Source organism: Lissotriton helveticus, chromosome 7, assembly GCF_964261635.1.
Source record: "Lissotriton helveticus chromosome 7, aLisHel1.1, whole genome shotgun sequence".
Lineage (NCBI taxonomy): Eukaryota > Metazoa > Chordata > Amphibia > Caudata > Salamandridae > Lissotriton > Lissotriton helveticus.
In genome coordinates, this window is record NC_136068.1 from 1,345,930,130 (window position 1) to 1,345,945,185 (window position 15,056).

Below are 15,056 nucleotides of genomic sequence, written 5' to 3' on the forward strand. Positions count from 1 at the left end.
GCAGAGCCTGTCGTCGCTGGGTGAGAACGCCGCACCGCTTGCTTGCGGACCGCATCACGTCGCTGCGAGTGTCGTCGCAGAATCATCGCATCGAGGAGCTGCGAGAGAAAGGATCACCGCTGGACCACGCATCGTCGCCCCGGAGATCATCGCAGCACCTACGAGATCGTCGCATCGTGCCTTTGCGAGAACAGACTTCCTACGGAACCTACGCACCGGAATCCATACAGACCGGATTCGTCGCAACACGCCCGCTGCTGCAGCTGGGCTGTCGCAAACGCCTCCCCAGGGTCTCAGGAGCAACTCATCGCTTGTTTTCCACCGCAGCAGCTTCTGCTTTTGGAACTTTGTTGCAACTAAAAGGTACTGTGAGTAAACGTGACGCAACTGTGAACTTTTCACGCATCTGTAGAGAATTCTATCGCAACGTAGAGAATTCTATCGCAACCTTAAGAACTCTTTTTGAAACCATATTCTTGAACTGTGTATGTTGGATTTTTGTCATTTTGGTCTTGTGTAGTTTAGATTAAAAATACCTTTATTTTTCTAAACTGTTGTGGAGTCAGCTTGTGGTGTTTTCACTGTGTTACTGTGAGTGTTGGTACAAATACTTTACGCATTGCCTCTGGTTAGCCTAGACTGCTCGTGCCAAGCTACCTAGAGGGTGAGCAGGGGTTATCTCAGAGCGTTATCTCCTTGCCCTGACTAGAAGCAAGGGTCCCTATTTGGACAGTGGTACCTACCTCTGCCAACTAGAGACCCCCAGATCTAACATTGGTGGTCAGGCGGTGGGATTTGAACTTGTATTTGTACTTGAGCCACAGTAATTGGTGTACATCACTAGTGAGTGCAGACCACTACGCCACCGCATACTACTGTTTTTTTGGTTGGTTCTATTTTTTGATCATATCCCTGAAAGAATCCAAGCATCATGTCTCAGAATGGTAAACCAGCAAGTGATATTGCAGAACTGGAGTTTGATATTGAAATGTTAAGTGATTTCAAAGTAGGTCAACTCAGGCAGTTCTGCAGGAACTTTGGATGCCCCATCAAGCGCTGCTACAAGAAGGAGGAGCTACAGGAGGCCTTAAGGGCCTGGTGGGAGACCAAAGAGGCTGGGGAGACAGATGATGCAAAAGTGGATGAGGATGCACAAAGGGATGGTTTCAGGCCACAGGATCTGCCTGTGTCCAGAGCGGCCTCAAGGGCTAGCAGCAGACATTCCGCTGACAGTTTTTCCCCAGAGGAGTTGGAGGAAAACCAAAGGGCTAGAGATCATAAGTTAGAAATGTTGAGGCTTGAAATGGAGCTGAAGCAATTGGAAATGGATAAAGAGAGAGAAAGGGCGGCGGAGGAGAGCAAAAATTCCCGTGCCCTGGAAGAATTAAAATTGACCTTGGCCCATGAATTAAGAATGAGGAAGCTTGAGTTGGAGCTCAGGAGGCGCGAGGCCATGAGGGTCTCAGCTGAAGAAGAAACATGGGTAGCTCAAGAGGTGAGCTTTGCTGAGTTGGAGGTGGAGTCCAGCTCAGATAGTGGCAGCATGATTATGATATCTAGTGTGGAAAGAAAGGTACAAACACCCAGAGATGTGGCGCCTGACTTGAGGGAGGGGGTCGACATACACCAGGGGGTTCAGGTTTATGATGTAGTTCCAGTGGAGTGCAGTGTCCCTGAAGTAGATTGGGGGGCTGGCACAGGGGACCATATTCCTAGTGGTGGGAGGGACACTCTACTGACTCTAGATGAGAGGCAGAGGGAGAGGGGTTCCCCCATGGTAGAAACCTTGGTGTGTGTGTGTGAAGACCAGCCAGAAGAGTGTGGGTTGTGTGACAGAGGCAGTCAGATACTGTCTTGCCAGTCTCAGGAGAGTGGTGTGGGGTACTTGGGTGAGGCACTGGAGGGTGAGGCAAAGGGTAGCTTGGTTAACAACTGTGGGGGGCTGTGTGATTCATTAGTTGGAGAGCATATTTTAAGTCCATGTTTTCCAGAGCTATGCCAACACCCGGTGGAGTGTGAGTTCTCTGATCCCAGAGAGCTTGCGTTGGAGGCAGACCTCTTGGTGGATTACAGAGAGTCTGAGGAGGCATTGGGGAGTGATCCCAAAAGGAGTGGCTTAAATATCTTCCACACCTGTGAGGTGGAAGAGGTTCAGTGTAGCCCAGTTAGGTCCCAGTGTAGTGGGAGGGGAGTAGGGGCTCATGTCCGGTCTCAGTGGAGAAGGAGTGAGTGTGGGACGGTGTGTCTCAGGGTGCCCGAAACCCAGTCTCAGGGCCTGGAGGGTTCCTTAAGGGAACACCAGGTTGGGGACCTAGACTGTACTTCTAGGCCATTTGAGGAGGATCTCCTAGTGTCTGGGGAACGGGGAGTGCCTGTAAGCAGGCCTCGATCAGTTCTGGTGCCTGGCAGTGCCGCTCCATTTGGGAGGGTACCGAAGTCCAGACTGAGGGGTGAGAGGGGGAAGGAGTCCCCAGTGGGAGAACCAGTGGGTCAGGGACCAGTCGGAAGGGCTGAGTCCCCAGTGAGTGACCATGGTGACTTCACTTCTGTCCTGGGGGATCTTCCCACGCTGTCAGGTGGACAGGGGCCGGGAGATCTGTGCCAGGCAGACTGTCACAGGACACATGAGTTGTGTGTCACCCTCAAGGGGGTACTATGTGAGTCCCCAGAAGTCCTGGCGTGCCAGGCAAATGCACAACTGCAGGTTTTGGTCCCTGGGTTGGGAGACCAGGTTCAGGATTTGCCTGACCTGGAAGGAAGGACATCTGTAACCAGTGTCCTGACCAATATGGTTCCCAGGGGTACCCCTCCAGTAGGGAGGGTGCAGCGCTCTGGAAGGGGGTGCAGAGGGAGAGAGTCCTCGCCCCTGACCCCGGTACAACCTGAGGGGTTAAACCCTAGGTTGGGAGACCAGTTGCTAGAGGGAGGTCCTGAACGGGTAGGAAAGTTGTGTTCTTGGTTGTCTTGGTGGACAGGGTTGCCCCTGGAAGGAGGGCAGGAGTCTCACCCTGGGGGTGGACTGGGCCACACCGTTGTGTTAGCCAGGTGGGTACTGTCTACCAGTATAGGCACCTCAGTGAGTGAAGTCCTGGTGCCCCAGGCAAGTGTTCCACTGCAGGGGTTAGTCCCTGGGTGGGGAAGCCAGGTTCAGGTGCTGTCTGACCTGGAGGCTTTGGAGCCTAGGTTTGAGGGCCAGGCCCGGGGTATCCCCCCTGACCTGGAAAACCAGTTGCAGGATAGCACCCCTGAACTGGTGGATGAATGGTGCGGGACACCTGCCACAGGTGCCCTGGCTATTCTAGAAGGGGGTACCGCTCCAGGTGGGAGGGTACAGAGCCCCAAGGAAGAGGAGGACCGGGTGTGGGGAAGCCCACCACAGCCTCCTGTCCAGCCGCTGGATACAGGTCCAGGACTGGTGGGTCAGTGCCAGAGTGTCAGACCTGACCTGACAAGAGAGGGAGTGGACAAAGGGTGCCAAGCACCTGGGGTTACTGCCCCCCACCCTCTGATGCCACAGGGGTTTGAGAGCCATGAGAGGCACGAGGCCTGGGTCTCATCCCTGATCACTGTTGGTGGTCACTGTGGCTTGCTGTCTGTCTGTTGGGACACACCTGTGTTGAAATTAAGGTTAGGTACTGCACAGGTGGTGTCCACAGGTGAGGAGAAGGGTTCCACTTGGATTGGCATGGTGGACCCTGAGAGTATGGATAGAGTGATTGAACTGGGTTTAGGATGGCGTAGACAGGACTGCCCTGCTGTGTGGGCCAGTTTCCATGTTCTATCGCCTCAAGCAGGGAATCCCATCGAGGTATCGTTTGGTCTACCCTGGCTTTAGGCTGGAAGGGGGTTGTGTTGGAACTGGCCCTTTTTGCAGGGTCATCCTCAAACTTTTTGCTTCTTCCTCCCTTATTTTTCCCGACCCGTGGCTGTTGGCAATAGGACTCTGCGCACTTTACCACTGCTGATCAGTGCTAAAGTGCATATGCTCTCTGTGTAAAGTGTTATTCTGATTGGATATACATGTTTGGCATATTTGTATCACCATGAAGTCCCTAGTAAAGTGCACTGAGTGTGCCAGGGCTGGTGATGACAAATGCTACTAGTGGGCCTGCAGCACTGATTGTGCCACCCACAGGAGTAGCTCTAAAATGGTGTCTCAGGCCTGCCACTGCAGTGCCTATGGGCAGTTTAGAACTGCCATGTCCTCCTGGTCAGTGTCCCCACCGACCAGGCCGAACCCTTCCTTTTTTGTACACATCAGTCACCCCTATGGAAGGCCCAAGGTACCCCCCTGGGCAGGGTGCAGTGTATGTGAAAGGTAGAGCATGTACTGGTGCAGGTAATATGTTCTGGTAGTGAATTACAGCCATTTTCGTTTTTCACTATTGTAAGGCTATCTTGCTCCATAGATTAACATGGGGATGCTGGCTACAGTGGTTAACAGCATTTCTTCCCATAGGAACAAGATAGGACATAAGTATCTAGTATCCCTGAACTCAGAATTTAATAACACATCTTTTAGGAAAGGTTGTTTTTAAATCCTGTGTTTGAGAACAGCACTTTTAGAAAGTTGCTGTTCTCTTGTCTGACCCTTCTGTGTGCCTGGGCCTGTTTGTGTATTGACTGTCTGGTTTGTGAGTGACAGGGGCTGGGGAATTCCCCTGGAGGCTGGATGAGTCAGCACTAGGCTGAATGACTGCATTTGCAACTGGAGTGGTGGGAGGAGTTAGCACCTGGGCTGAATAGGGCTGTGCCTGCCTTCCACAATGCTGGCTCCACCCCCCTGCTGGGCGGCTGAGGACCCTGCCCCTCACTCTGAAAGGAAAGAAGCCTCCAGCAAAACAAAGTACTCAGGAAACACCCAGAACTGGTTCAGACAGGGCTCAGGGCCCACATGCACCAAGAGAACAAAGACTTTAGGGGTATAAGTACAGGACCCCTGACAACAGAAAATTAGATCATCCTCGAAATCAAGAAGGAACCTCTGCCAAGGAGAAAGCTGACTCTGAAGAAGGAAAATTGTCCTGTTGTTGCTCTGCTGGACTGACCTGCTGTTGCTTTGCTGCCAAGGAGAGGGGAAGGACTTTGCTGTGTGCTGTGTCCCCTGTCTTGAAGGAATCTCCGAAGGCCTGAGAAGAGCTGGCTCCCTGTTTTGAAGTCCCAGGAACAAAAGGACTTCACCCCCAGCTTCCCTGAACTCTGCTGAGAGAGTTCTGTCCTTCCTAGAGTGCTTGATCCAGTTGTGGGGCCTCTGGAAGTTGTACCTGTGCTGGGAAGCTTGAAACTAAGCTTGAGTGACTTTTGAAACTGAAAAGTGTTGCATCGCTCGCTTGCGGAGCGCATCCCCGACAGTGCGAGAAGTTTCCCGCCGCTACGGAGGTCGAGATCGTCGCAGCGCCTGACGCCGCTGCCAGAGACGTCGCATCCTTCATTTGCGGGACGCACCAGACCGGTGCGGGAGAATCGAACATCGCTGCGAGTATCGTCGCAGAGCCTGTCGTCGCTGGGTGAGAACGCCGCACCGCTTGCTTGCGGACCGCATCACGTCGCTGCGAGTGTCGTCGCAGAATCATCGCATCGAGGAGCTGCGAGAGAAAGGATCACCGCTGGACCGCGCATCGTCGCCCCGGAGATCATCGCAGCACCTACGAGATCGTCGCATCGTGCCTTTGCGAGAACAGACTTCCTACGGAACCTACGCACCGGAATCCATACAGACCGGGTTCGTCGCAACACGCCCGCTGCTGCAGCGGGGCTGTCGCAAACGCCTCCCCCGGGTCTCAGGAGCAACGCATCGCTTGTTTTCCACCGCACCAGCTTCTGCTTTTGGAACTTTGTTGCAACTAAAAGGTACTGTGAGTAAACGTGACGCAACTGTGAACTTTTCACGCATCTGTAGAGAATTCTATCGCAACGTAGAGAATTCTATCGCAACCTTAAGAACTCTTTTTGAAACCATATTCTTGAACTGTGTATGTTGGATTTTTGTCGTTTTGGTCTTGTGTAGTTTAGATTAAAAATACCTTTCTTTTTCTAAACTGTTGTGGAGTCAGTTTGTGGTGTTTTCACTGTGTTACTGTGAGTGTTGGTACAAATACTTTACGCATTGCCTCTGGTTAGCCTAGACTGCTCGTGCCAAGCTACCTAGAGGGTGAGCAGGGGTTATCTCAGAGGGTTATCTCCTTGCCCTGACTAGAAGCAAGGGTCCCTATTTGGACAGTGGTACCTACCTCTGCCAACTAGAGACCCCCAGATCTAACAGTACCTAAATAAGCCACAGAACCCAAAAGTTCTTTTCAGGGCTACCCTACCTCTGATCACTCCAAATGATTATTTTACTGTAACTTTTTTCACTGTTTTTCACCAGAGTACACTCCCCGGTACGCTCCCCGGTACGCTCCCCGGTACGCGTACCGGGCGCTCCCCCCGCGAAAAATTAAAAATACATTTGTTTTTTTGGCCTATATGGGCCTCCTAAACCCCCTCAGAAAACCTAGGGGGTCAGGGGGTGTCTACCGTGTCCCCTTTTACCCATTCCCAACATTGTTTGTCCTCCATCTTGTGTCGCAAATCTACCGAAACACAAGATGGAGGACTCCCGTAGCGCTGCCGGTACGCGTACCGGGGCGCGCACTGGTAAGCGCCCTTAAAAATTTTTGGAAGTCAATTTACTTAAAAACCACTGGAGAGACTTTCACCATATAAAGAATAGGCCCTACCATTTTCCCAAATTTGGTGGAATTCCATTGAGCCATTTGGGCTGTAGCCCTGTCTAAATATCCTGAGGTAAATTAAATGACTAAAACACATATGAAAGTGTTAGAATTTGCAACCAATGAAAATGTTACTTTCACTTTGTATTTTTATGTGCTGACATTTCATTGGTTATGAACATGAATATATATGAAAAATGAGAGGGAAACACGGCCATTTTGAGTACTACTACCTGAGGTACATTTATAAAGGATTTCCTCTGAAAATATCAACTCCTTTCTGAAAGGTAATTTGTTAATTTGTAAGGGGAACTATGTTCGGCACTTTAAGTTAAATTGGAAAAACGTTTTCTGATAGTTTTTTACTGTCCCTCTGTTATAGTTATAGATTCAGATAGGCTTCTCTGTTGTAGTTATGGATTGATTTAGGCTTCTCCGGTATAATTATGAATTTACTTAGGCTTCTTCACATGCACTTTTTTATATTTCTACTTCCTGCCTGATAACATACACTGCCCAAAGATAACTTCACTGGTAAAAACTCAGAAGTACCTGTCTGAACTTAAACCCAACAGTGCCCTAACTCTACTAATATAGTTATTTTTTATGCAATTTACAGCCAAAAAATGGAAGGTAAAGAGGAGACCAAAACAATCTCTTTTGAAATTATGCATAACAACATTCTTAACTAAGACTTTGATTTCATGGATGAGTCTGGGGATCAAGAACTAAGAAACTGTCTTGAAGCAATGGATTCATGCAATGAAATTGTGGAGGAGATTCCAGATAATCTGATGTAAGAAGTTTTAATAGAGTATGAAAAATCTCAACAATACATTTTTATTTAATAATTAAAAATTGTTTCAGACATTATTCATTTTTATATGTAATTCTTATGTAATTCTTGAAGTCGTTCCAAAAATATTATATTATAAAGTGAGACTTATACTATACTGTGCAATTTTTGGGAGTTACATAGTAAGTTTGCTCATAGTTACTTCCTTTCTCCCACTATATTATCTCCAAAGTGTATTTGACATCTGTTTTTCATCTCCTGCCTCCTTTCTCTCACTGTCTGTCTCTAATGCACGATATCACTGCCAATTTTATGTAGATTAGGAAGAAATTAAATGTAATACTGGAAAACATCATAAGGGAGCAGGATAGACTACCGATGACACCCTAGACCTTCTCAGGGTGTGCTTAAAGGATCTGTTTCTACTTTCCTGACAGACTATGCTATGGATTCCATATACCACAATAACTTCTGTAACAACATGCAAATTATCTACAAAGGAGACGGTCTACATTGAATTTAAAACTCTGCATTGGTACCTACATGTTGGTACTTAAATCACCCACACAACACAACAACTCTATTCACAGCTACCCTATCTCTAAGCACATTTTCAATTATTATTTTACTGTTTCACTGGGTTTTCCCCTTGGTACGCTCCCTGGTACGCTCCCTGGTGCGTGTACCGGGCGCTCCCCCCGCGAAAATCGATTTTTTTAATTTTTTTTTTTGCCCCGCGGGGACCTTTTATGGCCCTCACATCAAACCTACGGGGTCAAGAGGGGTCGACCCTGCCCCCTTATGGTAATTTCCCCCTTTGTTTTTGCCACCTCTTGTGTCTCGATCCTACCGAGACACAAGATGGCGGCCGCTCCGGACTGTTTGGAATGTTGACAGACACCCGAGAGCCAATCAGCTTTCCGCACGCGAACTCGCGTTACGCGCCGGGTGCGCTCCCCGGTGCGCATACCGGGGCGCGCTTATAGATATATATATTTTTTTTAACCTAAATTACTCAAAATCCTCTGGAGCACATATCTTGAGACATAGCAAAGGCACATCGGGCTACCAGTCCCTACAATTTTGGCAAGTTTGGTGGAAATCCATTCAGCCGTTCGGGCTAAAAGTGAGTCCAATCGCCCTATGGAAATTAACATGGGGAAAACACATTTTAGGACCCCCCTTTTATCTCGGCCCCTGCTTGACGAATCCCCCCCAAATTTTCAGGGAAGGAGCGGAGCAGAGCTGGCCACCTAATGTGAGAAATTCGCGAAAATTCGTCCACCGGCGCCAAAGTTATTCCCAATAGAATGTTGCGGATTTCCTATGGAAACTAGGTCCTAACTATACCTACCTACTGGCGACCGCCAGTAGGCAATATATATGTTCTCATGAAGTCCTTCTCTCCAACTTGTAAAAAAAGTTATATCAGTATATAGGGGTGTTGTAGTTAGGCTCAGGTTTCACTTATACAAAACCTGTGAAATTCGACAGTTATAGTTAGCTGAGAAAACTATAACTTGTGCCTCCACAATGCACTGCTTATTACCACAAATATTACATCACTCATTACATGGTCAGTTACTTCACTGATGACATCATCCAGTGACTGTGTATATTTTACAAAAGTTTATGAGAGTTAAATATATATATCAAGGTGAATTTCTGAATTAGTGGGTGCATGAGCGCTTGTACTGATGATTCAGTGGGTGCATGACTGACAGATTGTATAAGTTGGCAGGTTATGCCCTGACATGGGACCCTTGCTCACTTTGCCACTGGATTCAAGCTAGTCTGGCTGATGATGGGTGTTACTCCGAAACTGGTCCTAGGATGCTTGTTTCTGATCCAGGGAAGACCTGGCTTGGCAGTTCCGGCTGGACTGGTCCCATGAGGCACAGCGTCAAGACTTTGCATATAGCTGGGTCTGAACCAGGGTGGCAAAGTGAGCTAACGAATGATGATGGAAGCAACCCAGTACTGTGAATGGGGATGAGTGTCTCAAAACTTTCAGCGCTCCATCCACCAGCTCCTTGTGTTTGCTTTGTTCGCCCTAATTTGGCAGGGTATGCCCAGTCGTGGGTCCCTTGCTCACTTTGCCACTGGATTCAAACTAGCTTGGCTGATGATGGGTGTTACTCCGAAACCAGTCCCAGGATGCTTGTTTCTGATCCTGGGAAGACCTGGCTTGGCTACTCTGGCTGGACTGTTCCCATGAGGCACAGGGTCAAGACTGATTTACATATAGTTGGGTCTGAACTGGGGTGGCGAAGTGAGCTAAAGAACGTTGATGGATTTAACTCAGTTCTGTGACTGGGGGTGAGTGTCTGAAATGTTTCAGCATTCAATCCATCATCTCCTTGTGTTTGCTTTATTTGTAGTGAGTGCAAGGCACACATTTTCAATTAGACAGTGTACATCTTTTGTTTTTTTCTACAATCTTTGTGATAGTTGTTTCCCCTGTGTTCAATGATGACTGCTTAAAAAGTACCTTGTTTATGATGTATGAGTAAAGAAGCTGAGACTGGTAAAAAGGGACAATTAAGGCATATTTATAGTAATACATACCTCTACAGTATGAGAAATGTCTAGATATGTTTTAGAATTATGTCTTTGTGCATTGTTGAAATTGTAAGTTACTTTTGTAATTCTATTAATTATAAAACTATTAACTATTTCACTTGCTTTCGTTTTATGCAGCTCGATGGCCCCATCAAGTGAGGTAACGTACTTTAATATTTAGTTTTTGTGATGTTGTTCAATAACTTTAAATTTTGAGGATGCTTTAGTTACTAACACACCTATGCCACGTCAGCACAGGAACACATACACCAAGCTACACACAGATAGAGGTAGTCACACAAATGGGCTCCCACTGATACAGCCACTGACACACCTGGACACACATGAATTCAGTCAGTGGCACACCAAACTACACTCTGATAAAGCCACTGACACATCCAGCCAAATATGAATGCATCAAATACCACACCCAGGTACACAGTGACGAACCCACGGACTTACTATTGCAGACAATGATACACTCAGGCATACAGGAATATAGACACTGATAGAGCCAGACAAAAATTAATGCATCCAATAACAAACTCAGGCACACACCGACCTGCACACTGAGAGAGTAAATTACTTAACAATGCAGAGACTGACACACCCAGGCATTTAACAATGGAGACACCGACACACCCAGTCAAACACTAATACATCCAATAACACACCCAGGCACACACTGATGCACACAATGAGACAACCAAAGACTTAGCAATGCAGATTCTGACACACCCAGGCATTCAGCAATGTAGACACTGACATGCCCATCTAAACACTAATACATCCAATAGGACACCCAGGCATACACTGACACATAGACAGACACACCAAGGGACATTTCGATGCTGGTACTGACACACCCAAGCATACAGCAATGCAGACACAGACACACTCAGCCAAACAGTAATGCATTTAATAACACACTCAGGCACACACTGATGCACACACTAACACACCCAAGCATAAACTCACATATACATTGACATACTCTGGCACGCATTCTTGCATACACTAAAACACCCAGGCACATACTGATGCATAAACTAACACACCCAAGCACATACTAACACATACACTAGCACAACCAGACACACACTGCCATATAGACTGACACACCCAGGCATACAGCAATGCCAAAAGAGACACACTATGCCAAACAGGAATCCATACAATAACACAGCCAGGCACACTCTGATACATACACTAACACACCCAAGCATAAACTCACATATACATTGACATACTCTGGCACGCATTCTTGCATACACTAAAACACCCAGGCACATACTGATGCATACACTAACACACCCAAGCACATACTAACACATACACTAGCACAACCAGACACACACTGCCGTATAGACTGACACACCTAGGCATACAGCAATGCCAAAAGAGACACACTATGTCAAACAGGAATCCATACAATAACACAGCCAGGCACACTCTGATACATACACTGACATACCCGGGCTCATACTGATACATATGCTGACACTGCCCAGGCTCATGCTGATGCATACACTGACACACCCAGTGACATACAAATACAGACAATGACAACCCAGGCATACAGCAATGCTGACACAGACACACCCAACTAAACAGTAATCCATACTATTGCACACCCAGGCTCACACTGATATATACACTGACATACCCAGGCTCATACTGATGCATATGCTAACACACCCATGCACATACTGATGCAAATAATGACACACTGAGGCACACACTTATGCATGGACTGCCACATCCAGTGACTTACAATGCAGACACTGACATACCCAGGCATATAGGAATGCAGACACTTACTCGTCCAGCCAAACGTCCATGCATCCAATAACACACTTCGGCACACACTGTTACACACACTGGCACAGCCATAGATTTACCAATGAAGATGCTGGCACACCCAGGCATACAACAATTCATACACAGACACCCAGCCAAACACTAAGGCATCCAATAGCACACCTAGGTACACACTGATGCACACAATGACACACCAAGGGACTTACCAATGCAGACACTGACTAACCCAGGCATGCAACAAACCAGACACTGACACAGCCATCCAGACACTAATGTATCCAAGATGATACCCAGGCACACACTGACACTCCCAGAGACTTACCAATGCAGAGACTGACACACTCGGGCATAGAGCAATCAAATACTGACACAGCCATCCAAGCAGTAATGCACCCAATAGCACACGCAAGCACAAACTGATGCATACATAGATATACCCCGGCTAACACTGATGCATATGCTAGCACACCCAGGCACATACTTATGCATATACTAACACACCCATGCACTCACTAATGCATACACTAACACTCTCAGGCATATTCTCATGCACACACTGGCACACCAACGGATTTACCAGTGTTCACACGGATACACGCAAGTACACACCGATACAAGCATTGACACATCCCGCTAAACACTAATGTATCCAATAACACACCCAGGCACACACTGACACCCACAAACTTACAAATGCAGACACTTACACACCCAGGCGTAGAGTAATGCACACTGGCACTCCCAGGGACTTACCAATGCAGACACTAACACATCTGGCCAAACACTAATGCATCTGATAACCCTCCCAGGCACACACAGATGCACACTTTGACACACTCTGGGACATTTCATTGCAGACACTGACACATCTAGGCACAGAGCAATGCATCCAATAACACACCCAGTGAAACAGTAATGCATCCAATAATACACTCAGGAGCACACTGATGCCTACACTGACAAACCCAGGCTCACACTGATGCATATGCAAACATAGCCAGGCACCTACAGATGCATATACTACCACACCCATATACTCATTAATGCGTACACTAAAGCACCCAGGTATATTCTCATGCACACACAGATACAGCCACTCTCACACCAATACAGTCACAGACTTAATAAAAATACAGAGTTTGCTCTTTGTTTAAATAGATGGTAGTTCTAACAAGAACCATTTATTTTTTCAGGGAGAATTTGTTTAACAGATTTATTTTTCTTCTTTTTTCAACAAAAAGTAAATAGGGTAGTAAAAAGGGTAAGGATGGGGAAATGAAAAGAAGCAACTGGCTTCACTCTTCAACAACCATTTTGTAGTCACTGAAAGCAACAACAAAAACTGGCAACAATGCTTCTCGATTGAAATTACATCGACAAGCATGTGGCATTTCATGCAGTGAATAACCATGACACTCAGTTCCTTACAGGCAGCTGGTATCGGAATGACTGCAGGTGAAGACGGTTCAACCCAAGGGTGGTGAAGAGGTCACCTGTCCTGTTGCACCTGTTTTCTCACTCATCATCTGGTTGTAGACTCTCTCATTAATTTTTTTTAGGTGCTTCCACATAGAAAGTGTACCATGCAAATACTTATTTGCCTGGTACCTCTGGTTGACTGTTTGCCACTAATTATGCACTTGAAATATTTTGTTGTTACATTCTTTTCCCCATAAATACTGTAAAATGCTTCCACACAATTTTAATTTCTTTGAGGTGGTGTGTCTTCCTTCTCATCCTCAACAGGTTGTGGATGCTCATCTTGGATGGACGATGTAGCTTGAGCCATTGTGTAAAAGCACAGCATTGCTGATTCTCAATTCTCCTTTTAGAGACTTCACTGGAGAAGTAACTGCTTTTGGGTATGGTTTTCCATGTGCAAGGGTAGGGTCTTAATGTATCCAATCAGAAGGCAAGGTTTGGGTGGATCTTTGAGTAAATTCACGAATCCGACCAGTGAATTTGTTGTTCTGTGAAACTGGAAAAATGGGTAAATTTTTTATAAAACCGATACAAGGCGGTTTATATATACTTATATATACGTTCACAATGATGTTATTTATGACAATGGAGGGATATAAAGTAATTTCTTACGGTTTTGGTGAATTTGCAGATTCAGACTCTCGGATTCGGTATGGTCATGTGATTGTGAGTAAAAACCATAGAGTAGTAATCTGTATATATTTTTGGACTTAGGAAGGTACTGCGCACAGCACTCCAAAAATATTTGTAAAAAAATTAAATGTGTTTACAAAACGCCTTTACATTACATTAACTACATATGTGAATTTAATATTTTAAAACTTATAGCAAGTTTAAATATCTACAGTACAAAAACACCTTCATGAATCCTATGAAGTAACTAAAAAATAAATATTAGAGGGACATAATATTTTCGAAATGGTATTTGATAATCTTCTGAAATTCACAGAATAAAACAATGGTTACAGGGAAGTTATAGTTAGTAAACAGAATAAAAAAATGCACTGCTTATGACCGCACATATTACATCGCTCATGACATGGTCAGTGACTTCACAGATGACATAGCTGATGACATCATCAGTGACTGTGACTGTTTTAAAAACGTTATGGCTGTATGAGCACCTGTATGGATGATTCAGCAGGTGCATGACTGACTGACTGAATAAGTGAGTGATTAGGTGTGTCTGTGAAAGTATGGGTGAATGACTGGTTCTGTGAATGTCTGTCAGTTGGTGTATAAGTGTCTGAATGGGTGTGTGAGTGGGTATGTGACTGGTTGGTATGTAGTGATTTTCTGAGTACTTGTATGGTAGTCTGTGTACCTGTGTGGGTGGGTGAGGGTGGTTTGACTTCCTGTTTAGATGAGTGAGTAGGCGAGTCAGTGGATTTATGGGTTAGTGAGTATGTGTTGGAGGGGCTGTCTGGGTGAGTGAGTGAGTGTATGGCTGTGTGGTTGAGTGAGTGGATGTGCCAGTGGACTATGGGTGAGAACTGGGTATGGGAAAGACAGTATATTTGAGTGACATGGTATATGACTGACTGTATGGGTGAGTGAGTTAATGTGAGAGTGGCTGTATGGATGAGTGTGTGTTTGTGTCAGTAACTGTATAAATGAGTGAGTATGTATAACAGAAGGGGTTCCTGACCTCCAGAGACCCTTAGCATCCAAGGGGACTTTAC